Here is a 25,293-nt window from a genome sequence, read left to right as displayed (position 1 = left end):
ATGTGCTCGTAATGTGAGCATTGGTGGTTCAGGGGTAGAATTCTCGCCTGCCACACGGGAGACCCGGGTTCGATTCCCGGCCAATGCAGTGTTTATGGAAGTATTTCAGAAAGCGTGTATTTAAAAATTAAACTTCCCCGACTGTTTCAAGAGCGTACACAGAGAGGAGCGGCTGTTAAATGAGCGGGGGCACAGATATCCTTCGGTACAAAGAGCGGGAGCAGTGAGGATCGCTTGTAACGTGAGGGAGTAAAGGATTCGAGTTATTTTTCAAATAGCACGAGCAGAGAGAAGCGGCAATATAAAAAGCGAGAACACACAGGAGTGGCTGTTTGCAGCACGGCAGCAGAGATGAGCGGGTGTTGAAAGAGCGGGAGCAAGTCTGGGCGGCAGTTTAATAAGGAGGAGCAGAAAGGAGCGGCGGTACCGTTTCCTCGAGCTGTGGCGATTTTCAATAATTCCATCAATGTAATATCTCCAACTTTGCAAATCACACCAAGCTGGGTTGCAGTGCGAGCTGCTAGGAGGCTGCAGCGGAATTGGACAGATTCGGTGGATGGCAGATGCCATATAATGAAGATAAGTGTGAGTTTATCCACTTTGGTGGCAAAACCTTGAAGGTAGAATGTTATCTGAATGTTGACCGATTTGTAAAAGCGGAGGGGTATTGAGACCTGGGTATTTTGGTACATCAGTCGTTGAAGTCATTCATACATACAAGTACAGCATGCAGTAAAGGAAGCCAAATGTCATGCTGGCCTTCATAGCGAGGAGATTAGGGTATCGGAGCATGGAGACTTGTACAGCACCTTGCTGAGACCAGACCTTGAGTATTGTGTGCAGTTATGATCATCTAATCTGAGGAAGGACATTCTTGCTTTTGAGGGAGTGTAGCGAATATTCACCAGATTGATTCCAGGGATGGCAGGACTGACATGAAGAAAGACTGGATCGACGAGGCTTATACTCGCTGGAATTTAGAAGAATGAGAGGGGAGCTCATAGAAACATTTAAAATTTGGTCGGGAATGGACAGGTTTGATGGCGTAAAAAGTTCCCGCAGTCCGAATAAAGGAAGCCCAGTACCAGCGGTCACTGTCTAAGGATAAAGTGTAAACCATTTAGGACCGACACGAGGAGCATCTTCTTCACTCAGATCATTGTGAACCTGTGGAATTCTGTACCACAGAAAGATGTGGAAGCCAGTTGGATAGATATACTCAAAAGACAGTGAGATATGGCCCTTACGGCTAAAGTGATCAAGGGGCATGGAGAGAAATCAGGAAGGGGAAGTGAAGTTGCATGCTCAGCCATGATCATATTGAATGGTGGTGCTGGCTGGAAGGGACAAATGGCCTACTCCTGCACCTACTTTCTAAGTTTCTATGTTTCTATCTTCAGAATATGAGGTGCTTTGTTGTTCTTCGCCTTATATTAACAAAAATTAAACACTAATTGCACTATCTTTAAACTTGAATGTGTTCGTAATGTGAGCATTGGTGGTTCAGGGGTAGAATTCTCGCCTGCCACATGGGAGACCCGGGTTCGATTCCCGGCCAATGCAGTGTTTATGGAAGTATTTCAGAAAGCGTGTATTTAAAAATTAAACTTTCCCGACTGTTTCAAGAGCGTACACAGAGAGGAGCGGCTGTTAAATGAGCGGGGGCACAGATATCCTTCGGTATAAAGAGCGGGAGCAGTGAGGATCGCTTGTAACGTGAGGGAGTAAAGGATTTGAGTTATTTTTCAAATAGCACGAGCAGAGGGAAGCAGCAATTTAAAAAGCGAGAACACACAGGAGTGGCTGTTTGCAGCACGGCAGCAGAGATGAGCGGGTGTTGAAAGAGCGGGAGCAAGTCTGGGCGGCAGTTTAATAAGGAGGAGCAGAAAGGAGCGGCGGTACCGTTTCCTCGAGCTGCGGCGATTTTCAATAATTCCATCAATGTAATATCTCCAACTTTGCAAATCACACCAAGCTGGGTTGCAGTGCGAGCTGCTAGGAGGCTGCAGCGGAATTGGACAGATTCGGTGGATGGCAGATGCCATATAATGAAGATAAGTGTGAGTTTATCCACTTTGGTGGCAAAACCTTGAAGGTAGAATGTTATCTGAATGTTGACCGATTTGTAAAAGCGGAGGGGTATTGAGACCTGGGTATTTTGGTACATCAGTCGTTGAAGTCATTCATACATACAGGTACAGCATGCAGTAAAGGAAGCCAAATGTCATGCTGGCCTTCATAGCGAGGAGATTAGGGTATCGGAGCATGGAGACTTGTACAGCACCTTGCTGAGACCAGACCTTGAGTATTGTGTGCAGTTATGATCATCTAATCTGAGGAAGGACATTCTTGCTTTTGAGGGAGTGTAGCGAATATTCACCAGATTGATTCCAGGGATGGCAGGACTGACATGAAGAAAGACTGGATCGACGAGGCTTATACTCGCTGGAATTTAGAAGAATGAGAGGGGAGCTCATAGAAACATTTAAAATTTGGTCGGGAATGGACAGGTTTGATGGCGTAAAAAGGTTCCCGCAGTCCGAATAAAGGAAGCCCAGTACCAGCGGTCACTGTCTAAGGATAAAGTGTAAGCCATTTAGGACCGACACGAGGAGCATCTTCTTCACTCAGATCATTGTGAACCTGTGGAATTCTGTACCACAGAAAGATGTGGAAGCCAGTTGGATAGATATACTCAAAAGACAGTGAGATATGGCCCTTACGGCTAAAGTGATCAAGGGGCATGGAGAGAAATCAGGAAGGGGAAGTGAAGTTGCATGCTCAGCCATGATCATATTGAATGGTGGTGCTGGCTGGAAGGGAGGAATGGCCAACTCCTGCACCTACTTTCTAAGTTTCTATGTTTCTATCTTCAGAATATGAGGTGCTTTGTTGTTCTTCGCCTTTTATTAACAAAAATTAAACACTAATTGCACTATCTTTAAACTTGAATGTGTTCCTAATGTGAGCATTGGTGGTTCAGGGGTAGAATTCTCGCCTGCCACGCGGGAGACCCGGGTTCGATTCCTGGCCAATGCAGTGTTTATGGAAGTATTTCAGAAAGCGTGCATTTAAAAATTAAACTTCCCGACTGTTTCAAGAGCGTACACAGAGAGGAGCGGCTGTTAAATGAGCGGGGGCACAGATATCCTTCGGTACAAAGAGCGGGAGCAGTGAGGATCGCTTGTAACGTGAGGGAGTAAAGGATTTGAGTTATTTTTCAAATAGCACGAGCAGAGAGAAGCGGCAATATAAAAAGCGAGAACACACAGGAGTGGCTGTTTGCAGCACGGCAGCAGAGATGAGCGGGTGTTGAAAGAGCGGGAGCAAGTCTGGGCGGCAGTTTAATAAGGAGGAGCAGAAAGGAGCGGCGGTACCGTTTCCTCGAGCTGTGGCGATTTTCAATAATTCCATCAATGTAATATCTCCAACTTTGCAAATCACACCAAGCTGGGTTGCAGTGCGAGCTGCTAGGAGGCTGCAGCGGAATTGGACAGATTCGGTGGATGGCAGATGCCATATAATGAAGATAAGTGTGAGTTTATCCACTTTGGTGGCAAAACCTTGAAGGTAGAATGTTATCTGAATGTTGACCGATTTGTAAAAGCGGAGGGGTATTGAGACCTGGGTATTTTGGTACATCAGTCGTTGAAGTCATTCATACATACAGGTACAGCATGCAGTAAAGGAAGCCAAATGTCATGCTGGCCTTCATAGCGAGGAGATTAGGGTATCGGAGCATGGAGACTTGTACAGCACCTTGCTGAGACCAGACCTTGAGTATTGTGTGCAGTTATGATCATCTAATCTGAGGAAGGACATTCTTGCTTTTGAGGGAGTGTAGCGAATATTCACCAGATTGATTCCAGGGATGGCAGGACTGACATGAAGAAAGACTGGATCGACGAGGCTTATACTCGCTGGAATTTAGAAGAATGAGAGGGGAGCTCATAGAAACATTTAAAATTTGGTCGGGAATGGACAGGTTTGATGGCGTAAAAAGGTTCATGCAGTCCGAATAAAGGAAGCCCAGTACCAGCGGTCACTGTCTAAGGATAAAGTGTAAACCATTTAGGACCGACACGAGGAGCATCTTCTTCACTCAGATCATTGTGAACCTGTGGAATTCTGTACCACAGAAAGATGTGGAAGCCAGTTGGATAGATATACTCAAAAGACAGTGAGATATGGCCCTTACGGCTAAAGTGATCAAGGGGCATGGAGAGAAATCAGGAAGGGGAAGTGAAGTTGCATGCTCAGCCATGATCATATTGAATGGTGGTGCTGGCTGGAAGGGACGAATGGCCTACTCCTGCACCTACTTTCTAAGTTTCTATGTTTCTATCTTCAGAATATGAGGTGCTTTGTTGTTCTTCGCCTTTTATTAACAAAAATTAAACACTAATTGCACTATCTTTAAACTTGAATGTGTTCGTAACGTGAGCATTGGTGGTTCAGGGGTAGAATTATCGCCTGCCACGCGGGAAACCCGGTTTCGATTCCCGGCCAATGCAGTGTTTATGGAAGTATTTCAGAAAGCGTGTATTTAAAAATTGAACTTCCCGACTGTTTCAAGAGCGTACACAGAGAGGAGCGGCTGTTAAATGAGCGGGGGCACAGATGTCCTTCGGTATAAAGAGAGGGAGCAGTGAGGATCGCTTGCAACGTGAGGGAGTAAAGGATTTGAGTTATTTTTCAAATAGCACGAGCAGAGGGAAGCGGCAATTTAAAAAGCGAGAACACACAGGACTGGCTGTTTGCAGCACGGCAGCAGAGATGAGCGGGTGTTGAAAGAGCGGGAGCAAGTCTGGGCGGCAGTTTAATAAGGAGGAGCAGAAAGGAGCGGCGGTACCGTTTCCTCGAGCTGTGGCGATTTTCAATAATTCCATCAATGTAATATCTCCAACTTTGCAAATCACACCAAGCTGGGTTGCAGTGCGAGCTGCTAGGAGGCTGCAGCGGAATTGGACAGATTCGGTGGATGGCAGATGCCATATAATGAAGATAAGTGTGAGTTTATCCACGTTGGTGGCAAAACCTTGAAGGTAGAATGTTATCTGAATGTTGACCGATTTGTAAAAGCGGAGGGGTATTGAGACCTGGGTATTTTGGTACATCAGTCGTTGAAGTCATTCATACATACAGGTACAGCATGCAGTAAAGGAAGCCAAATGTCATGCTGGCCTTCATAGCGAGGAGATTAGGGTATCGGAGCATGGAGACTTGTACAGCACCTTGCTGAGACCAGACCTTGAGTATTGTGTGCAGTTATGATCATCTAATCTGAGGAAGGACATTCTTGCTTTTGAGGGAGTGTAGCGAATATTCACCAGATTGATTCCAGGGATGGCAGGACTGACATGAAGAAAGATTGGATCGACTAGGCTTATACTCGCTGGAATTTAGAAGAATGAGAGGGGAGCTCATAGAAACATTTAAAATTTGGTCGGGAATGGACAGGTTTGATGGCGTAAAAAGGTTCCCGCAGTCCGAATAAAGGAAGCCCAGTACCAGCGGTCACTGTCTAAGGATAAAGTGTAAACCATTTAGGACCGACACGAGGAGAATCATCTTCACTCAGATCATTGTGAACCTGTGGAATTATGTACCACAGAAAGATGTGGAAGCCAGTTGGATAGATATACTCAAAAGACAGTGAGATATGGCCCTTACGGCTAAAGTGATCAAGGGGCATGGAGAGAAATCAGGAAGGGGAAGTGAAGTTGCATGCTCAGCCATGATCATATTGAATGGTGGTGCTGGCTGGAAGGGACGAATGGCCTACTCCTGCACCTACTTTCTAAGTTTCTATGTTTCTATCTTCAGAATATGAGGTGCTTTGTTGTTCTTCGCCTTTTATTAACAAAAATTAAACACTAATTGCACTATCTTTAAACTTGAATGTGTTCGTAACGTGAGCATTGGTGGTTCAGGGGTAGAATTCTCGCCTGCCACGCGGGAGACCCGGGTTCGATTCCCGGCCAATGCAGTGTTTATGGAAGTATTTCAGAAAGCGTGTATTTAAAAATTGAACTTCCCGACTGTTTCAAGAGCGTACACAGAGAGGAGCGGCTGTTAAATGAGCGTGGGCACAGATATCCTTCGGTATAAAGAGCGGGAGCAGTGAGGATCGCTTGCAACGTGAGGGAGTAAAGCATTTGAGTTATTTTTCAAATAGCACGAGCAGAGGGAAGCGGCAATTTAAAAAGCGAGAACACACAGGAGTGGCTGTTTGCAGCACGGCAGCAGAGATGAGCGGGTGTTGAAAGAGCGGGAGCAAGTCTGGGCGGCAGTTTAATAAGGAGGAGCAGAAAGGAGCGGCGGTACCGTTTCCTCGAGCTGTGGCGATTTTCAATAATTCCATCAATGTAATATCTCCAACTTTGCAAATCACACCAAGCTGGGTTGCAGTGCGAGCTGCTAGGAGGCTGCAGCGGAATTGGACAGATTCGGTGGATGGCAGATGCCATATAATGAAGATAAGTGTGAGTTTATCCACTTTGGTGGCAAAACCTTGAAGGTAGAATGTTATCTGAATGTTGACCGATTTGTAAAAGCGGAGGGGTATTGAGACCTGGGTATTTTGGTACATCAGTCGTTGAAGTCATTCATACATACAGGTACAGCATGCAGTAAAGGAAGCCAAATGTCATGCTGGCCTTCATAGCGAGGAGATTAGGGTATCGGAGCATGGAGACTTGTACAGCACCTTGCTGAGACCAGACCTTGAGTATTGTGTGCAGTTATGATCATCTAATCTGAGGAAGGACATTCTTGCTTTTGAGGGAGTGTAGCGAATATTCACCAGATTGATTCCAGGGATGGCAGGACTGACATGAAGAAAGACTGGATCGACGAGGCTTATACTCGCTGGAATTTAGAAGAATGAGAGGGGAGCTCATAGAAACATTTAAAATTTGGTCGGGAATGGACAGGTTTGATGGCGTAAAAAGGTTCCCGCAGTCCGAATAAAGGAAGCCCAGTACCAGCGGTCACTGTCTAAGGATAAAGTGTAAGCCATTTAGGACCGACACGAGGAGCATCTTCTTCACTCAGATCATTGTGAACCTGTGGAATTCTGTACCACAGAAAGATGTGGAAGCCAGTTGGATAGATATACTCAAAAGACAGTGAGATATGGCCCTTACGGCTAAAGTGATCAAGGGGCATGGAGAGAAATCAGGAAGGGGAAGTGAAGTTGCATGCTCAGCCATGATCATATTGAATGGTGGTGCTGGCTGGAAGGGAGGAATGGCCAACTCCTGCACCTACTTTCTAAGTTTCTATGTTTCTATCTTCAGAATATGAGGTGCTTTGTTGTTCTTCGCCTTTTATTAACAAAAATTAAACACTAATTGCACTATCTTTAAACTTGAATGTGTTCCTAATGTGAGCATTGGTGGTTCAGGGGTAGAATTCTCGCCTGCCACGCGGGAGACCCGGGTTCGATTCTTGGACAATGCAGTGTTTATGGAAGTATTTCAGAAAGCGTGCATTTAAAAATTAAACTTCCCGACTGTTTCAAGAGCGTACACAGAGAGGAGCGGCTGTTAAATGAGCGGGGGCACAGATATCCTTCGGTACAAAGAGCGGGAGCAGTGAGGATCGCTTGTAACGTGAGGGAGTAAAGGATTTGAGTTATTTTTCAAATAGCACGAGCAGAGGGAAGCGGCAATTTAAAAAGCGAGAACACACAGGAGTGGCTGTTTGCAGCACGGCAGCAGAGATGAGCGGGTGTTGAAAGAGCGGGAGCAAGTCTGGGCGGCAGTTTAATAAGGAGGAGCAGAAAGGAGCGGCGGTACCGTTTCCTCGAGCTGTGGCGATTTTCAATAATTCCATCAATGTAATATCTCCAACTTTGCAAATCACACCAAGCTGGGTTGCAGTGCGAGCTGCTAGGAGGCTGCAGCGGAATTGGACAGATTCGGTGGATGGCAGATGCCATATAATGAAGATAAGTGTGAGTTTATCCACTTTGGTGGCAAAACCTTGAAGGTAGAATGTTATCTGAATGTGGACCGATTTGTAAAAGCGGAGGGGTATTGAGACCTGGGTATTTTGGTACATCAGTCGTTGAAGTCATTCATACATACAGGTACAGCATGCAGTAAAGGAAGCCAAATGTCATGCTGGCCTTCATAGCGAGGAGATTAGGGTATCGGAGCATGGAGACTTGTACAGCACCTTGCTGAGACCAGACCTTGAGTATTGTGTGCAGTTATGATCATCTAATCTGAGGAAGGACATTCTTGCTTTTGAGGGAGTGTAGCGAATATTCACCAGATTGATTCCAGGGATGGCAGGACTGACATGAAGAAAGACTGGATCGACGAGGCTTATACTCGCTGGAATTTAGAAGAATGAGAGGGGAGCTCATAGAAACATTTAAAATTTGGTCGGGAATGGACAGGTTTGATGGCGTAAAAAGGTTCCCGCAGTCCGAATAAAGGAAGCCCAGTACCAGCGGTCACTGTCTAAGGATAAAGTGTAAACCATTTAGGACCGACACGAGGAGCATCTTCTTCACTCAGATCATTGTGAACCTGTGGAATTCTGTACCACAGAAAGATGTGGAAGCCAGTTGGATAGATATACTCAAAAGACAGTGAGATATGGCCCTTACGGCTAAAGTGATCAAGGGGCATGGAGAGAAATCAGGAAGGGGAAGTGAAGTTGCATGCTCAGCCATGATCATATTGAATGGTGGTGCTGGCTGGAAGGGACAAATGGCCTACTCCTGCACCTACTTTCTAAGTTTCTATGTTTCTATCTTCAGAATATGAGGTGCTTTGTTGTTCTTCGCCTTTTATGAACAAAAATTAAACACTAATTGCACTATCTTTAAACTTGAATGTGCTCGTAATGTGAGCATTGGTGGTTCAGGGGTAGAATTCTCGCCTGCCACACGGGAGACCCGGGTTCGATTCCCGGCCAATGCAGTGTTTATGGAAGTATTTCAGAAAGCGTGTATTTAAAAATTAAACTTCCCCGACTGTTTCAAGAGCGTACACAGAGAGGAGCGGCTGTTAAATGAGCGGGGGCACAGATATCCTTCGGTACAAAGAGCGGGAGCAGTGAGGATCGCTTGTAACGTGAGGGAGTAAAGGATTCGAGTTATTTTTCAAATAGCACGAGCAGAGAGAAGCGGCAATATAAAAAGCGAGAACACACAGGAGTGGCTGTTTGCAGCACGGCAGCAGAGATGAGCGGGTGTTGAAAGAGCGGGAGCAAGTCTGGGCGGCAGTTTAATAAGGAGGAGCAGAAAGGAGCGGCGGTACCGTTTCCTCGAGCTGTGGCGATTTTCAATAATTCCATCAATGTAATATCTCCAACTTTGCAAATCACACCAAGCTGGGTTGCAGTGCGAGCTGCTAGGAGGCTGCAGCGGAATTGGACAGATTCGGTGGATGGCAGATGCCATATAATGAAGATAAGTGTGAGTTTATCCACTTTGGTGGCAAAACCTTGAAGGTAGAATGTTATCTGAATGTTGACCGATTTGTAAAAGCGGAGGGGTATTGAGACCTGGGTATTTTGGTACATCAGTCGTTGAAGTCATTCATACATACAAGTACAGCATGCAGTAAAGGAAGCCAAATGTCATGCTGGCCTTCATAGCGAGGAGATTAGGGTATCGGAGCATGGAGACTTGTACAGCACCTTGCTGAGACCAGACCTTGAGTATTGTGTGCAGTTATGATCATCTAATCTGAGGAAGGACATTCTTGCTTTTGAGGGAGTGTAGCGAATATTCACCAGATTGATTCCAGGGATGGCAGGACTGACATGAAGAAAGACTGGATCGACGAGGCTTATACTCGCTGGAATTTAGAAGAATGAGAGGGGAGCTCATAGAAACATTTAAAATTTGGTCGGGAATGGACAGGTTTGATGGCGTAAAAAGTTCCCGCAGTCCGAATAAAGGAAGCCCAGTACCAGCGGTCACTGTCTAAGGATAAAGTGTAAACCATTTAGGACCGACACGAGGAGCATCTTCTTCACTCAGATCATTGTGAACCTGTGGAATTCTGTACCACAGAAAGATGTGGAAGCCAGTTGGATAGATATACTCAAAAGACAGTGAGATATGGCCCTTACGGCTAAAGTGATCAAGGGGCATGGAGAGAAATCAGGAAGGGGAAGTGAAGTTGCATGCTCAGCCATGATCATATTGAATGGTGGTGCTGGCTGGAAGGGAGGAATGGCCAACTCCTGCACCTACTTTCTAAGTTTCTATGTTTCTATCTTCAGAATATGAGGTGCTTTGTTGTTCTTCGCCTTTTATTAACAAAAATTAAACACTAATTGCACTATCTTTAAACTTGAATGTGTTCCTAATGTGAGCATTGGTGGTTCAGGGGTAGAATTCTCGCCTGCCACGCGGGAGACCCGGGTTCGATTCCTGGCCAATGCAGTGTTTATGGAAGTATTTCAGAAAGCGTGCATTTAAAAATTAAACTTCCCGACTGTTTCAAGAGCGTACACAGAGAGGAGCGGCTGTTAAATGAGCGGGGGCACAGATATCCTTCGGTACAAAGAGCGGGAGCAGTGAGGATCGCTTGTAACGTGAGGGAGTAAAGGATTTGAGTTATTTTTCAAATAGCACGAGCAGAGAGAAGCGGCAATATAAAAAGCGAGAACACACAGGAGTGGCTGTTTGCAGCACGGCAGCAGAGATGAGCGGGTGTTGAAAGAGCGGGAGCAAGTCTGGGCGGCAGTTTAATAAGGAGGAGCAGAAAGGAGCGGCGGTACCGTTTCCTCGAGCTGTGGCGATTTTCAATAATTCCATCAATGTAATATCTCCAACTTTGCAAATCACACCAAGCTGGGTTGCAGTGCGAGCTGCTAGGAGGCTGCAGCGGAATTGGACAGATTCGGTGGATGGCAGATGCCATATAATGAAGATAAGTGTGAGTTTATCCACTTTGGTGGCAAAACCTTGAAGGTAGAATGTTATCTGAATGTTGACCGATTTGTAAAAGCGGAGGGGTATTGAGACCTGGGTATTTTGGTACATCAGTCGTTGAAGTCATTCATACATACAGGTACAGCATGCAGTAAAGGAAGCCAAATGTCATGCTGGCCTTCATAGCGAGGAGATTAGGGTATCGGAGCATGGAGACTTGTACAGCACCTTGCTGAGACCAGACCTTGAGTATTGTGTGCAGTTATGATCATCTAATCTGAGGAAGGACATTCTTGCTTTTGAGGGAGTGTAGCGAATATTCACCAGATTGATTCCAGGGATGGCAGGACTGACATGAAGAAAGACTGGATCGACGAGGCTTATACTCGCTGGAATTTAGAAGAATGAGAGGGGAGCTCATAGAAACATTTAAAATTTGGTCGGGAATGGACAGGTTTGATGGCGTAAAAAGGTTCATGCAGTCCGAATAAAGGAAGCCCAGTACCAGCGGTCACTGTCTAAGGATAAAGTGTAAACCATTTAGGACCGACACGAGGAGCATCTTCTTCACTCAGATCATTGTGAACCTGTGGAATTCTGTACCACAGAAAGATGTGGAAGCCAGTTGGATAGATATACTCAAAAGACAGTGAGATATGGCCCTTACGGCTAAAGTGATCAAGGGGCATGGAGAGAAATCAGGAAGGGGAAGTGAAGTTGCATGCTCAGCCATGATCATATTGAATGGTGGTGCTGGCTGGAAGGGACGAATGGCCTACTCCTGCACCTACTTTCTAAGTTTCTATGTTTCTATCTTCAGAATATGAGGTGCTTTGTTGTTCTTCGCCTTTTATTAACAAAAATTAAACACTAATTGCACTATCTTTAAACTTGAATGTGTTCGTAACGTGAGCATTGGTGGTTCAGGGGTAGAATTATCGCCTGCCACGCGGGAAACCCGGTTTCGATTCCCGGCCAATGCAGTGTTTATGGAAGTATTTCAGAAAGCGTGTATTTAAAAATTGAACTTCCCGACTGTTTCAAGAGCGTACACAGAGAGGAGCGGCTGTTAAATGAGCGGGGGCACAGATGTCCTTCGGTATAAAGAGAGGGAGCAGTGAGGATCGCTTGCAACGTGAGGGAGTAAAGGATTTGAGTTATTTTTCAAATAGCACGAGCAGAGGGAAGCGGCAATTTAAAAAGCGAGAACACACAGGACTGGCTGTTTGCAGCACGGCAGCAGAGATGAGCGGGTGTTGAAAGAGCGGGAGCAAGTCTGGGCGGCAGTTTAATAAGGAGGAGCAGAAAGGAGCGGCGGTACCGTTTCCTCGAGCTGTGGCGATTTTCAATAATTCCATCAATGTAATATCTCCAACTTTGCAAATCACACCAAGCTGGGTTGCAGTGCGAGCTGCTAGGAGGCTGCAGCGGAATTGGACAGATTCGGTGGATGGCAGATGCCATATAATGAAGATAAGTGTGAGTTTATCCACGTTGGTGGCAAAACCTTGAAGGTAGAATGTTATCTGAATGTTGACCGATTTGTAAAAGCGGAGGGGTATTGAGACCTGGGTATTTTGGTACATCAGTCGTTGAAGTCATTCATACATACAGGTACAGCATGCAGTAAAGGAAGCCAAATGTCATGCTGGCCTTCATAGCGAGGAGATTAGGGTATCGGAGCATGGAGACTTGTACAGCACCTTGCTGAGACCAGACCTTGAGTATTGTGTGCAGTTATGATCATCTAATCTGAGGAAGGACATTCTTGCTTTTGAGGGAGTGTAGCGAATATTCACCAGATTGATTCCAGGGATGGCAGGACTGACATGAAGAAAGATTGGATCGACTAGGCTTATACTCGCTGGAATTTAGAAGAATGAGAGGGGAGCTCATAGAAACATTTAAAATTTGGTCGGGAATGGACAGGTTTGATGGCGTAAAAAGGTTCCCGCAGTCCGAATAAAGGAAGCCCAGTACCAGCGGTCACTGTCTAAGGATAAAGTGTAAACCATTTAGGACCGACACGAGGAGAATCATCTTCACTCAGATCATTGTGAACCTGTGGAATTATGTACCACAGAAAGATGTGGAAGCCAGTTGGATAGATATACTCAAAAGACAGTGAGATATGGCCCTTACGGCTAAAGTGATCAAGGGGCATGGAGAGAAATCAGGAAGGGGAAGTGAAGTTGCATGCTCAGCCATGATCATATTGAATGGTGGTGCTGGCTGGAAGGGACGAATGGCCTACTCCTGCACCTACTTTCTAAGTTTCTATGTTTCTATCTTCAGAATATGAGGTGCTTTGTTGTTCTTCGCCTTTTATTAACAAAAATTAAACACTAATTGCACTATCTTTAAACTTGAATGTGTTCGTAACGTGAGCATTGGTGGTTCAGGGGTAGAATTCTCGCCTGCCACGCGGGAGACCCGGGTTCGATTCCCGGCCAATGCAGTGTTTATGGAAGTATTTCAGAAAGCGTGTATTTAAAAATTGAACTTCCCGACTGTTTCAAGAGCGTACACAGAGAGGAGCGGCTGTTAAATGAGCGTGGGCACAGATATCCTTCGGTATAAAGAGCGGGAGCAGTGAGGATCGCTTGCAACGTGAGGGAGTAAAGCATTTGAGTTATTTTTCAAATAGCACGAGCAGAGGGAAGCGGCAATTTAAAAAGCGAGAACACACAGGAGTGGCTGTTTGCAGCACGGCAGCAGAGATGAGCGGGTGTTGAAAGAGCGGGAGCAAGTCTGGGCGGCAGTTTAATAAGGAGGAGCAGAAAGGAGCGGCGGTACCGTTTCCTCGAGCTGTGGCGATTTTCAATAATTCCATCAATGTAATATCTCCAACTTTGCAAATCACACCAAGCTGGGTTGCAGTGCGAGCTGCTAGGAGGCTGCAGCGGAATTGGACAGATTCGGTGGATGGCAGATGCCATATAATGAAGATAAGTATGAGTTTATCCACTTTGGTGGCAAAACCTTGAAGGTAGAATGTTATCTGAATGTTGACCGATTTGTAAAAGCGGAGGGGTATTGAGACCTGGGTATTTTGGTACATCAGTCGTTGAAGTCATTCATACATACAGGTACAGCATGCAGTAAAGGAAGCCAAATGTCATGCTGGCCTTCATAGCGAGGAGATTAGGGTATCGGAGCATGGAGACTTGTACAGCACCTTGCTGAGACCAGACCTTGAGTATTGTGTGCAGTTATGATCATCTAATCTGAGGAAGGACATTCTTGCTTTTGAGGGAGTGTAGCGAATATTCACCAGATTGATTCCAGGGATGGCAGGACTGACATGAAGAAAGACTGGATCGACGAGGCTTATACTCGCTGGAATTTAGAAGAATGAGAGGGGAGCTCATAGAAACATTTAAAATTTGGTCGGGAATGGACAGGTTTGATGGCGTAAAAAGGTTCCCGCAGTCCGAATAAAGGAAGCCCAGTACCAGCGGTCACTGTCTAAGGATAAAGTGTAAGCCATTTAGGACCGACACGAGGAGCATCTTCTTCACTCAGATCATTGTGAACCTGTGGAATTCTGTACCACAGAAAGATGTGGAAGCCAGTTGGATAGATATACTCAAAAGACAGTGAGATATGGCCCTTACGGCTAAAGTGATCAAGGGGCATGGAGAGAAATCAGGAAGGGGAAGTGAAGTTGCATGCTCAGCCATGATCATATTGAATGGTGGTGCTGGCTGGAAGGGACGAATGGCCTACTCCTGCACCTACTTTCTAAGTTTCTATGTTTCTATCTTCAGAATATGAGGTGCTTTGTTGTTCTTCGCCTTTTATTAACAAAAATTAAACACTAATTGCACTATCTTTAAACTTGAATGTGTTCGTAACGTGAGCATTGGTGGTTCAGGGGTAGAATTATCGCCTGCCACGCGGGAAACCCGGTTTCGATTCCCGGCCAATGCAGTGTTTATGGAAGTATTTCAGAAAGCGTGTATTTAAAAATTGAACTTCCCGACTGTTTCAAGAGCGTACACAGAGAGGAGCGGCTGTTAAATGAGCGGGGGCACAGATGTCCTTCGGTATAAAGAGAGGGAGCAGTGAGGATCGCTTGCAACGTGAGGGAGTAAAGGATTTGAGTTATTTTTCAAATAGCACGAGCAGAGGGAAGCGGCAATTTAAAAAGCGAGAACACACAGGACTGGCTGTTTGCAGCACGGCAGCAGAGATGAGCGGGTGTTGAAAGAGCGGGAGCAAGTCTGGGCGGCAGTTTAATAAGGAGGAGCAGAAAGGAGCGGCGGTACCGTTTCCTCGAGCTGTGGCGATTTTCAATAATTCCATCAATGTAATATCTCCAACTTTGCAAATCACACCAAGCTGGGTTGCAGTGCGAGCTGCTAGGAGGCTGCAGCGGAATTGGACAGATTCGGTGGATGGCAGATGCCATATAATGAAGATAAGTGTGAGTTTATCCACGTTGGTGGCAAAACCTTGAAGGTAGAATGTTATCTGAATGTTGACCGATTTGTAAAAGCGGAGGGGTATTGAGACCTGGGTATTTTGGTACATCAGTCGTTGAAGTCATTCATACATACAGGTACAGCATGCAGTAAAGGAAGCCAAATGTCATGCTGGCCTTCATAGCGAGGAGATTAGGGTATCGGAGCATGGAGACTTGTACAGCACCTTGCTGAGACCAGACCTTGAGTATTGTGTGCAGTTATGATCATCTAATCTGAGGAAGGACATTCTTGCTTTTGAGGGAGTGTAGCGAATATTCACCAGATTGATTCCAGGGATGGCAGGACTGACATGAAGAAAGATTGGATCGACTAGGCTTATACTCGCTGGAATTTAGAAGAATGAGAGGGGAGCTCATAGAAACATTTAAAATTTGGTCGGGAATGGACAGGTTTGATGGCGTAAAAAGGTTCCCGCAGTCCGAATAAAGGAAGCCCAGTACCAGCGGTCACTGTCTAAGGATAAAGTGTAAACCATTTAGGACCGACACGAGGAGAATCATCTTCACTCAGATCATTGTGAACCTGTGGAATTATGTACCACAGAAAGATGTGGAAGCCAGTTGGATAGATATACTCAAAAGACAGTGAGATATGGCCCTTACGGCTAAAGTGATCAAGGGGCATGGAGAGAAATCAGGAAGGGGAAGTGAAGTTGCATGCTCAGCCATGATCATATTGAATGGTGGTGCTGGCTGGAAGGGACGAATGGCCTACTCCTGCACCTACTTTCTAAGTTTCTATGTTTCTATCTTCAGAATATGAGGTGCTTTGTTGTTCTTCGCCTTTTATTAACAAAAATTAAACACTAATTGCACTATCTTTAAACTTGAATGTGTTCGTAACGTGAGCATTGGTGGTTCAGGGGTAGAATTCTCGCCTGCCACGCGGGAGACCCGGGTTCGATTCCCGGCCAATGCAGTGTTTATGGAAGTATTTCAGAAAGCGTGTATTTAAAAATTGAACTTCCCGACTGTTTCAAGAGCGTACACAGAGAGGAGCGGCTGTTAAATGAGCGTGGGCACAGATATCCTTCGGTATAAAGAGCGGGAGCAGTGAGGATCGCTTGCAACGTGAGGGAGTAAAGCATTTGAGTTATTTTTCAAATAGCACGAGCAGAGGGAAGCGGCAATTTAAAAAGCGAGAACACACAGGAGTGGCTGTTTGCAGCACGGCAGCAGAGATGAGCGGGTGTTGAAAGAGCGGGAGCAAGTCTGGGCGGCAGTTTAATAAGGAGGAGCAGAAAGGAGCGGCGGTACCGTTTCCTCGAGCTGTGGCGATTTTCAATAATTCCATCAATGTAATATCTCCAACTTTGCAAATCACACCAAGCTGGGTTGCAGTGCGAGCTGCTAGGAGGCTGCAGCGGAATTGGACAGATTCGGTGGATGGCAGATGCCATATAATGAAGATAAGTATGAGTTTATCCACTTTGGTGGCAAAACCTTGAAGGTAGAATGTTATCTGAATGTTGACCGATTTGTAAAAGCGGAGGGGTATTGAGACCTGGGTATTTTGGTACATCAGTCGTTGAAGTCATTCATACATACAGGTACAGCATGCAGTAAAGGAAGCCAAATGTCATGCTGGCCTTCATAGCGAGGAGATTAGGGTATCGGAGCATGGAGACTTGTACAGCACCTTGCTGAGACCAGACCTTGAGTATTGTGTGCAGTTATGATCATCTAATCTGAGGAAGGACATTCTTGCTTTTGAGGGAGTGTAGCGAATATTCACCAGATTGATTCCAGGGATGGCAGGACTGACATGAAGAAAGACTGGATCGACGAGGCTTATACTCGCTGGAATTTAGAAGAATGAGAGGGGAGCTCATAGAAACATTTAAAATTTGGTCGGGAATGGACAGGTTTGATGGCGTAAAAAGGTTCCCGCAGTCCGAATAAAGGAAGCCCAGTACCAGCGGTCACTGTCTAAGGATAAAGTGTAAGCCATTTAGGACCGACACGAGGAGCATCTTCTTCACTCAGATCATTGTGAACCTGTGGAATTCTGTACCACAGAAAGATGTGGAAGCCAGTTGGATAGATATACTCAAAAGACAGTGAGATATGGCCCTTACGGCTAAAGTGATCAAGGGGCATGGAGAGAAATCAGGAAGGGGAAGTGAAGTTGCATGCTCAGCCATGATCATATTGAATGGTGGTGCTGGCTGGAAGGGACGAATGGCCTACTCCTGCACCTACTTTCTAAGTTTCTATGTTTCTATCTTCAGAATATGAGGTGCTTTGTTGTTCTTCGCCTTTTATTAACAAAAATTAAACACTAATTGCACTATCTTTAAACTTGAATGTGTTCGTAACGTGAGCATTGGTGGTTCAGGGGTAGAATTCTCGCCTGCCACGCGGGAGACCCGGGTTCGATTCCCGGCCAATGCAGTGTTTATGGAAGTATTTCAGAAAGCGTGTATTTAAAAATTGAACTTCCCGACTGTTTCAAGAGCGTACACAGAGAGGAGCGGCTGTTAAATGAGCGTGGGCACAGATATCCTTCGGTATAAAGAGCGGGAGCAGTGAGGATCGCTTGCAACGTGAGGGAGTAAAGCATTTGAGTTATTTTTCAAATAGCACGAGCAGAGGGAAGCGGCAATTTAAAAAGCGAGAACACACAGGAGTGGCTGTTTGCAGCACGGCAGCAGAGATGAGCGGGTGTTGAAAGAGCGGGAGCAAGTCTGGGCGGCAGTTTAATAAGGAGGAGCAGAAAGGAGCGGCGGTACCGTTTCCTCGAGCTGTGGCGATTTTCAATAATTCCATCAATGTAATATCTCCAACTTTGCAAATCACACCAAGCTGGGTTGCAGTGCGAGCTGCTAGGAGGCTGCAGCGGAATTGGACAGATTCGGTGGATGGCAGATGCCATATAATGAAGATAAGTATGAGTTTATCCACTTTGGTGGCAAAACCTTGAAGGTAGAATGTTATCTGAATGTTGACCGATTTGTAAAAGCGGAGGGGTATTGAGACCTGGGTATTTTGGTACATCAGTCGTTGAAGTCATTCATACATACAGGTACAGCATGCAGTAAAGGAAGCCAAATGTCATGCTGGCCTTCATAGCGAGGAGATTAGGGTATCGGAGCATGGAGACTTGTACAGCACCTTGCTGAGACCAGACCTTGAGTATTGTGTGCAGTTATGATCATCTAATCTGAGGAAGGACATTCTTGCTTTTGAGGGAGTGTAGCGAATATTCACCAGATTGATTCCAGGGATGGCAGGACTGACATGAAGAAAGACTGGATCGACGAGGCTTATACTCGCTGGAATTTAGAAGAATGAGAGGGGAGCTCATAGAAACATTTAAAATTTGGTCGGGAATGGACAGGTTTGATGGCGTAAAAAGGTTCCCGCAGTCCGAATAAAGGAAGCCCAGTACCAGCGGTCACTGTCTAAGGATAAAGTGTAAGCCATTTAGGACCGACACGAGGAGCATCTTCTTCACTCAGATCATTGTGAACCTGTGGAATTCTGTACCACAGAAAGATGTGGAAGCCAGTTGGATAGATATACTCAAAAGACAGTGAGATATGGCCCTTACGGCTAAAGTGATCAAGGGGCATGGAGAGAAATCAGGAAGGGGAAGTGAAGTTGCATGCTCAGCCATGATCATATTGAATGGTGGTGCTGGCTGGAAGGGACGAATGGCCTACTCCTGCACCTACTTTCTAAGTTTCTATGTTTCTATCTTCAGAATATGAGGTGCTTTGTTGTTCTTCGCCTTTTATTAACAAAAATTAAACACTAATTGCACTATCTTTAAACTTGAATGTGTTCGTAACGTGAGCATTGGTGGTTCAGGGGTAGAATTATCGCCTGCCACGCGGGAAACCCGGTTTCGATTCCCGGCCAATGCAGTGTTTATGGAAGTATTTCAGAAAGCGTGTATTTAAAAATTGAACTTCCCGACTGTTTCAAGAGCGTACACAGAGAGGAGCGGCTGTTAAATGAGCGGGGGCACAGATGTCCTTCGGTATAAAGAGAGGGAGCAGTGAGGATCGCTTGCAACGTGAGGGAGTAAAGGATTTGAGTTATTTTTCAAATAGCACGAGCAGAGGGAAGCGGCAATTTAAAAAGCGAGAACACACAGGACTGGCTGTTTGCAGCACGGCAGCAGAGATGAGCGGGTGTTGAAAGAGCGGGAGCAAGTCTGGGCGGCAGTTTAATAAGGAGGAGCAGAAAGGAGCGGCGGTACCGTTTCCTCGAGCTGTGGCGATTTTCAATAATTCCATCAATGTAATATCTCCAACTTTGCAAATCACACCAAGCTGGGTTGCAGTGCGAGCTGCTAGGAGGCTGCAGCGGAATTGGACAGATTCGGTGGATGGCAGATGCCATATAATGAAGATAAGTGTGAGTTTATCCACGTTGGTGGCAAAACCTTGAAGGTAGAATGTTATCTGAATGTTGACCGATTTGTAAAAGCGGAGGGGTATTGAGACCTGGGTATTTTGGTACATCAGTCGTTGAAGTCATTCATACATACAGGTACAGCATGCAGTAAAGGAAGCCAAATGTCATGCTGGCCTTCATAGCGAGGAGATTAGGGTATCGGAGCATGGAGACTTGTACAGCACCTTGCTGAGACCAGACCTTGAGTATTGTGTGCAGTTATGATCATCTAATCTGAGGAAGGACATTCTTGCTTTTGAGGGAGTGTAGCGAATATTCACCAGATTGATTCCAGGGATGGCAGGACTGACATGAAGAAAGATTGGATCGACTAGGCTTATACTCGCTGGAATTTAGAAGAATGAGAGGGGAGCTCATAGAAACATTTAAAATTTGGTCGGGAATGGACAGGTTTGATGGCGTAAAAAGGTTCCCGCAGTCCGAATAAAGGAAGCCCAGTACCAGCGGTCACTGTCTAAGGATAAAGTGTAAACCATTTAGGACCGACACGAGGAGAATCATCTTCACTCAGATCATTGTGAACCTGTGGAATTATGTACCACAGAAAGATGTGGAAGCCAGTTGGATAGATATACTCAAAAGACAGTGAGATATGGCCCTTACGGCTAAAGTGATCAAGGGGCATGGAGAGAAATCAGGAAGGGGAAGTGAAGTTGCATGCTCAGCCATGATCATATTGAATGGTGGTGCTGGCTGGAAGGGACGAATGGCCTACTCCTGCACCTACTTTCTAAGTTTCTATGTTTCTATCTTCAGAATATGAGGTGCTTTGTTGTTCTTCGCCTTTTATTAACAAAAATTAAACACTAATTGCACTATCTTTAAACTTGAATGTGTTCGTAACGTGAGCATTGGTGGTTCAGGGGTAGAATTCTCGCCTGCCACGCGGGAGACCCGGGTTCGATTCCCGGCCAATGCAGTGTTTATGGAAGTATTTCAGAAAGCGTGTATTTAAAAATTGAACTTCCCGACTGTTTCAAGAGCGTACACAGAGAGGAGCGGCTGTTAAATGAGCGTGGGCACAGATATCCTTCGGTATAAAGAGCGGGAGCAGTGAGGATCGCTTGCAACGTGAGGGAGTAAAGCATTTGAGTTATTTTTCAAATAGCACGAGCAGAGGGAAGCGGCAATTTAAAAAGCGAGAACACACAGGAGTGGCTGTTTGCAGCACGGCAGCAGAGATGAGCGGGTGTTGAAAGAGCGGGAGCAAGTCTGGGCGGCAGTTTAATAAGGAGGAGCAGAAAGGAGCGGCGGTACCGTTTCCTCGAGCTGTGGCGATTTTCAATAATTCCATCAATGTAATATCTCCAACTTTGCAAATCACACCAAGCTGGGTTGCAGTGCGAGCTGCTAGGAGGCTGCAGCGGAATTGGACAGATTCGGTGGATGGCAGATGCCATATAATGAAGATAAGTATGAGTTTATCCACTTTGGTGGCAAAACCTTGAAGGTAGAATGTTATCTGAATGTTGACCGATTTGTAAAAGCGGAGGGGTATTGAGACCTGGGTATTTTGGTACATCAGTCGTTGAAGTCATTCATACATACAGGTACAGCATGCAGTAAAGGAAGCCAAATGTCATGCTGGCCTTCATAGCGAGGAGATTAGGGTATCGGAGCATGGAGACTTGTACAGCACCTTGCTGAGACCAGACCTTGAGTATTGTGTGCAGTTATGATCATCTAATCTGAGGAAGGACATTCTTGCTTTTGAGGGAGTGTAGCGAATATTCACCAGATTGATTCCAGGGATGGCAGGACTGACATGAAGAAAGACTGGATCGACGAGGCTTATACTCGCTGGAATTTAGAAGAATGAGAGGGGAGCTCATAGAAACATTTAAAATTTGGTCGGGAATGGACAGGTTTGATGGCGTAAAAAGGTTCCCGCAGTCCGAATAAAGGAAGCCCAGTACCAGCGGTCACTGTCTAAGGATAAAGTGTAAGCCATTTAGGACCGACACGAGGAGCATCTTCTTCACTCAGATCATTGTGAACCTGTGGAATTCTGTACCACAGAAAGATGTGGAAGCCAGTTGGATAGATATACTCAAAAGACAGTGAGATATGGCCCTTACGGCTAAAGTGATCAAGGGGCATGGAGAGAAATCAGGAAGGGGAAGTGAAGTTGCATGCTCAGCCATGATCATATTGAATGGTGGTGCTGGCTGGAAGGGACGAATGGCCAACTCCTGCACCTACTTTCTAAGTTTCTATGTTTCTATCTTCAGAATATGAGGTGCTTTGTTGTTCTTCGCCTTTTATTAACAAAAATTAAACACTAATTGCACTATCTTTAAACTTGAATGTGTTCGTAACGTGAGCATTGGTGGTTCAGGGGTAGAATTCTCGCCTGCCACGCGGGAGACCCGGGTTCGATTCCCGGCCAATGCAGTGTTTATGGAACTATTTCAGAAAGCGTGTATTTAAAAATTGAACTTCCCGACTGTTTCAAGAGCGCACACAGAGAGGAGCGGCTGTTAAATGAGCGGGGGCACAGATATCCTTCGGTATAAAGAGCGGGAGCAGTGAGGATCGCTTGCAACGTGAGGGAGTAAAGGATTTGAGTTATTTTTCAAATAGCACGAGCAGAGGGAAGCGGCAATTTAAAAAGCGAGAACACACAGGAGTGGCTGTTTGCAGCACGGCAGCAGAGATGAGCGGGTGTTGAAAGAGCGGGAGCAAGTCTGGGCGGCAGTTTAATAAGGAGGAGCAGAAAGGAGCGGCGGTACCGTTTCCTCGAGCTGTGGCGATTTTCAATAATTCCATCAATGTAATATCTCCAACTTTGCAAATCACACCAAGCTGGGTTGCAGTGCGAGCTGCTCGGAGGCTGCAGCGGAATTGGACAGATTCGGTGGATGGCAGATGCCATATAATGAAGATAAGTGTGAGTTTATCCACTTTGGTGGCAAAACCTTGAAGGTAGAATGTTATCTGAATGTTGACCGATTTGTAAAAGCGGAGGGGTATTGAGACCTGGGTATTTTGGTACATCAGTCGTTGAAGTCATTCATACATACAGGTACAGCATGCAGTAAAGGAAGCCAAATGTCATGCTGGCCTTCATAGCGAGGAGATTAGGGTATCGGAGCATGGAGACTTGTACAGCACCTTGCTGAGACCAGACCTTGAGTATTGTGTGCAGTTATGATCATCTAATCTGAGGAAGGACATTCTTGCTTTTGAGGGAGTGTAGCGAATATTCACCAGATTGATTCCAGGGATGGCAGGACTGACATGAAGAAAGACTGGATCGACGAGGCTTATACTCGCTGGAATTTAGAAGAATGAGAGGGGAGCTCATAGAAACATTTAAAATTTGGTCGGGAATGGACAGGTTTGATGGCGTAAAAAGGTTCCCGCAGTCCGAATAAAGGAAGCCCAGTACCAGCGGTCACTGTCTAAGGATAAAGTGTAAACCATTTAGGACCGACACGAGGAGCATCTTCTTCACTCAGATCATTGTGAACCTGTGGAATTCTGTACCACAGAAAGATGTGGAAGCCAGTTGGATAGATATACTCAAAAGACAGTGAGATATGGCCCTTACGGCTAAAGTGATCAAGGGGCATGGAGAGAAATCAGGAAGGGGAAGTGAAGTTGCATGCTCAGCCATGATCATATTGAATGGTGGTGCTGGCTGGAAGGGACAAATGGCCTACTCCTGCACCTACTTTCTAAGTTTCTATGTTTCTATCTTCAGAATATGAGGTGCTTTGTTGTTCTTCGCCTTATATTAACAAAAATTAAACACTAATTGCACTATCTTTAAACTTGAATGTGTTCGTAATGTGAGCATTGGTGGTTCAGGGGTAGAATTCTCGCCTGCCACGCGGGAGACCCGGGTTCGATTCCCGGCCAATGCAGTGTTTATGGAAGTATTTCAGAAAGCGTGTATTTAAAAATTAAACTTCCCGACTGTTTCAAGAGCGCACACAGAGAGGAGCGGCTGTTAAATGAGCGGGGGCACAGATATCCTTCGGTATAAAGAGCGGGAGCAGTGAGGATCGCTTGCAACGTGAGGTAGTAAAGGATTTGAGTTATTTTTCAAATAGCACGAGCAGAGGGAAGCGGCAATTTAAAAAGCGAGAACACACAGGAGTGGCTGTTTGCAGCACGGCAGCAGAGATGAGCGGGTGTTGAAAGAGCGGGAGCAAGTCTGGGCGGCAGTTTAATAAGGAGGAGCAGAAAGGAGCGGCGGTACCGTTTCCTCGAGCTGTGGCGATTTTCAATAATTCCATCAATGTAATATCTCCAACTTTGCAAATCACACCAAGCTGGGTTGCAGTGCGAGCTGCTCGGAGGCTGCAGCGGAATTGGACAGATTCGGTGGATGGCAGATGCCATATAATGAAGATAAGTGTGAGTTTATCCACTTTGGTGGCAAAACCTTGAAGGTAGAATGTTATCTGAATGTTGACCGATTTGTAAAAGCGGAGGGGTATTGAGACCTGGGTATTTTGGTACATCAGTCGTTGAAGTCATTCATACATACAGGTACAGCATGCAGTAAAGGAAGCCAAATGTCATGCTGGCCTTCATAGCGAGGAGATTAGGGTATCGGAGCATGGAGACTTGTACAGCACCTTGCTGAGACCAGACCTTGAGTATTGTGTGCAGTTATGATCATCTAATCTGAGGAAGGACATTCTTGCTTTTGAGGGAGTGTAGCGAATATTCACCAGATTGATTCCAGGGATGGCAGGACTGACATGAAGAAAGACTGGATCGACGAGGCTTATACTCGCTGGAATTTAGAAGAATGAGAGGGGAGCTCATAGAAACATTTAAAATTTGGTCGGGAATGGACAGGTTTGATGGCGTAAAAAGGTTCCCGCAGTCCGAATAAAGGAAGCCCAGTACCAGCGGTCACTGTCTAAGGATAAAGTGTAAACCATTTAGGACCGACACGAGGAGCATCTTCTTCACTCAGATCATTGTGAACCTGTGGAATTCTGTACCACAGAAAGATGTGGAAGCCAGTTGGATAGATATACTCAAAAGACAGTGAGATATGGCCCTTACGGCTAAAGTGATCAAGGGGCATGGAGAGAAATCAGGAAGGGGAAGTGAAGTTGCATGCTCAGCCATGATCATATTGAATGGTGGTGCTGGCTGGAAGGGACAAATGGCCTACTCCTGCACCTACTTTCTAAGTTTCTATGTTTCTATCTTCAGAATATGAGGTGCTTTGTTGTTCTTCGCCTTATATTAACAAAAATTAAACACTAATTGCACTATCTTTAAACTTGAATGTGTTCGTAATGTGAGCATTGGTGGTTCAGGGGTAGAATTCTCGCCTGCCACGCGGGAGACCCGGGTTCGATTCCCGGCCAATGCAGTGTTTATGGAAGTATTTCAGAAAGCGTGTATTTAAAAATTAAACTTCCCCGACTGTTTCAAGAGCGTACACAGAGATGAGCGGGGGCACAGATATCCTTCGGTATAAAGAGCGGGAGCAGTGAGGATC

At 45.6% G+C, this 25,293-nt stretch overlaps 17 non-coding genes across 17 annotated transcripts; all 17 read left to right on the top strand.

Annotated features, from left to right (window-relative positions):
• The first annotated feature begins 17 nt into the window (after positions 1 to 17).
• Positions 18 to 88, top strand: trnag-gcc (transfer RNA glycine (anticodon GCC)). The gene has a single exon. It is a non-coding gene; the product is annotated as a tRNA-Gly (tRNA).
• A 1,404-nt stretch (positions 89 to 1,492) lies between these two features.
• Positions 1,493 to 1,563, top strand: trnag-gcc (transfer RNA glycine (anticodon GCC)). Its single transcript has one exon. It is a non-coding gene; the product is annotated as a tRNA-Gly (tRNA).
• Positions 1,564 to 2,968: 1,405 nt separating this feature from the next.
• trnag-gcc (transfer RNA glycine (anticodon GCC)) lies at positions 2,969 to 3,039 on the top strand. Its single transcript has one exon. It is a non-coding gene; the product is annotated as a tRNA-Gly (tRNA).
• Positions 3,040 to 4,443: 1,404 nt separating this feature from the next.
• On the top strand, positions 4,444 to 4,514 carry trnag-gcc (transfer RNA glycine (anticodon GCC)). Its single transcript has one exon. It is a non-coding gene; the product is annotated as a tRNA-Gly (tRNA).
• Positions 4,515 to 5,918: 1,404 nt separating this feature from the next.
• Positions 5,919 to 5,989, top strand: trnag-gcc (transfer RNA glycine (anticodon GCC)). The gene has a single exon. It is a non-coding gene; the product is annotated as a tRNA-Gly (tRNA).
• Positions 5,990 to 8,868: 2,879 nt separating this feature from the next.
• On the top strand, positions 8,869 to 8,939 carry trnag-gcc (transfer RNA glycine (anticodon GCC)). Its single transcript has one exon. It is a non-coding gene; the product is annotated as a tRNA-Gly (tRNA).
• A 1,404-nt stretch (positions 8,940 to 10,343) lies between these two features.
• On the top strand, positions 10,344 to 10,414 carry trnag-gcc (transfer RNA glycine (anticodon GCC)). Its single transcript has one exon. It is a non-coding gene; the product is annotated as a tRNA-Gly (tRNA).
• A 1,404-nt stretch (positions 10,415 to 11,818) lies between these two features.
• trnag-gcc (transfer RNA glycine (anticodon GCC)) lies at positions 11,819 to 11,889 on the top strand. Its single transcript has one exon. It is a non-coding gene; the product is annotated as a tRNA-Gly (tRNA).
• Positions 11,890 to 13,293: 1,404 nt separating this feature from the next.
• On the top strand, positions 13,294 to 13,364 carry trnag-gcc (transfer RNA glycine (anticodon GCC)). Its single transcript has one exon. It is a non-coding gene; the product is annotated as a tRNA-Gly (tRNA).
• A 1,404-nt stretch (positions 13,365 to 14,768) lies between these two features.
• On the top strand, positions 14,769 to 14,839 carry trnag-gcc (transfer RNA glycine (anticodon GCC)). The gene has a single exon. It is a non-coding gene; the product is annotated as a tRNA-Gly (tRNA).
• A 1,404-nt stretch (positions 14,840 to 16,243) lies between these two features.
• trnag-gcc (transfer RNA glycine (anticodon GCC)) lies at positions 16,244 to 16,314 on the top strand. Its single transcript has one exon. It is a non-coding gene; the product is annotated as a tRNA-Gly (tRNA).
• A 1,404-nt stretch (positions 16,315 to 17,718) lies between these two features.
• On the top strand, positions 17,719 to 17,789 carry trnag-gcc (transfer RNA glycine (anticodon GCC)). The gene has a single exon. It is a non-coding gene; the product is annotated as a tRNA-Gly (tRNA).
• Positions 17,790 to 19,193: 1,404 nt separating this feature from the next.
• trnag-gcc (transfer RNA glycine (anticodon GCC)) lies at positions 19,194 to 19,264 on the top strand. Its single transcript has one exon. It is a non-coding gene; the product is annotated as a tRNA-Gly (tRNA).
• Positions 19,265 to 20,668: 1,404 nt separating this feature from the next.
• Positions 20,669 to 20,739, top strand: trnag-gcc (transfer RNA glycine (anticodon GCC)). The gene has a single exon. It is a non-coding gene; the product is annotated as a tRNA-Gly (tRNA).
• A 1,404-nt stretch (positions 20,740 to 22,143) lies between these two features.
• Positions 22,144 to 22,214, top strand: trnag-gcc (transfer RNA glycine (anticodon GCC)). The gene has a single exon. It is a non-coding gene; the product is annotated as a tRNA-Gly (tRNA).
• Positions 22,215 to 23,618: 1,404 nt separating this feature from the next.
• On the top strand, positions 23,619 to 23,689 carry trnag-gcc (transfer RNA glycine (anticodon GCC)). Its single transcript has one exon. It is a non-coding gene; the product is annotated as a tRNA-Gly (tRNA).
• A 1,404-nt stretch (positions 23,690 to 25,093) lies between these two features.
• On the top strand, positions 25,094 to 25,164 carry trnag-gcc (transfer RNA glycine (anticodon GCC)). The gene has a single exon. It is a non-coding gene; the product is annotated as a tRNA-Gly (tRNA).
• The last annotated feature ends 129 nt before the right edge of the window (positions 25,165 to 25,293 follow it).

This window comes from Pristiophorus japonicus, unplaced genomic scaffold (assembly GCF_044704955.1).
Source record: "Pristiophorus japonicus isolate sPriJap1 unplaced genomic scaffold, sPriJap1.hap1 HAP1_SCAFFOLD_270, whole genome shotgun sequence".
NCBI classification, from domain to species: domain Eukaryota; kingdom Metazoa; phylum Chordata; class Chondrichthyes; family Pristiophoridae; genus Pristiophorus; species Pristiophorus japonicus.
The sequence above is the reverse complement of the archived record's forward strand: the minus strand, read 5'-3'. Positions and strand labels throughout refer to the sequence as shown.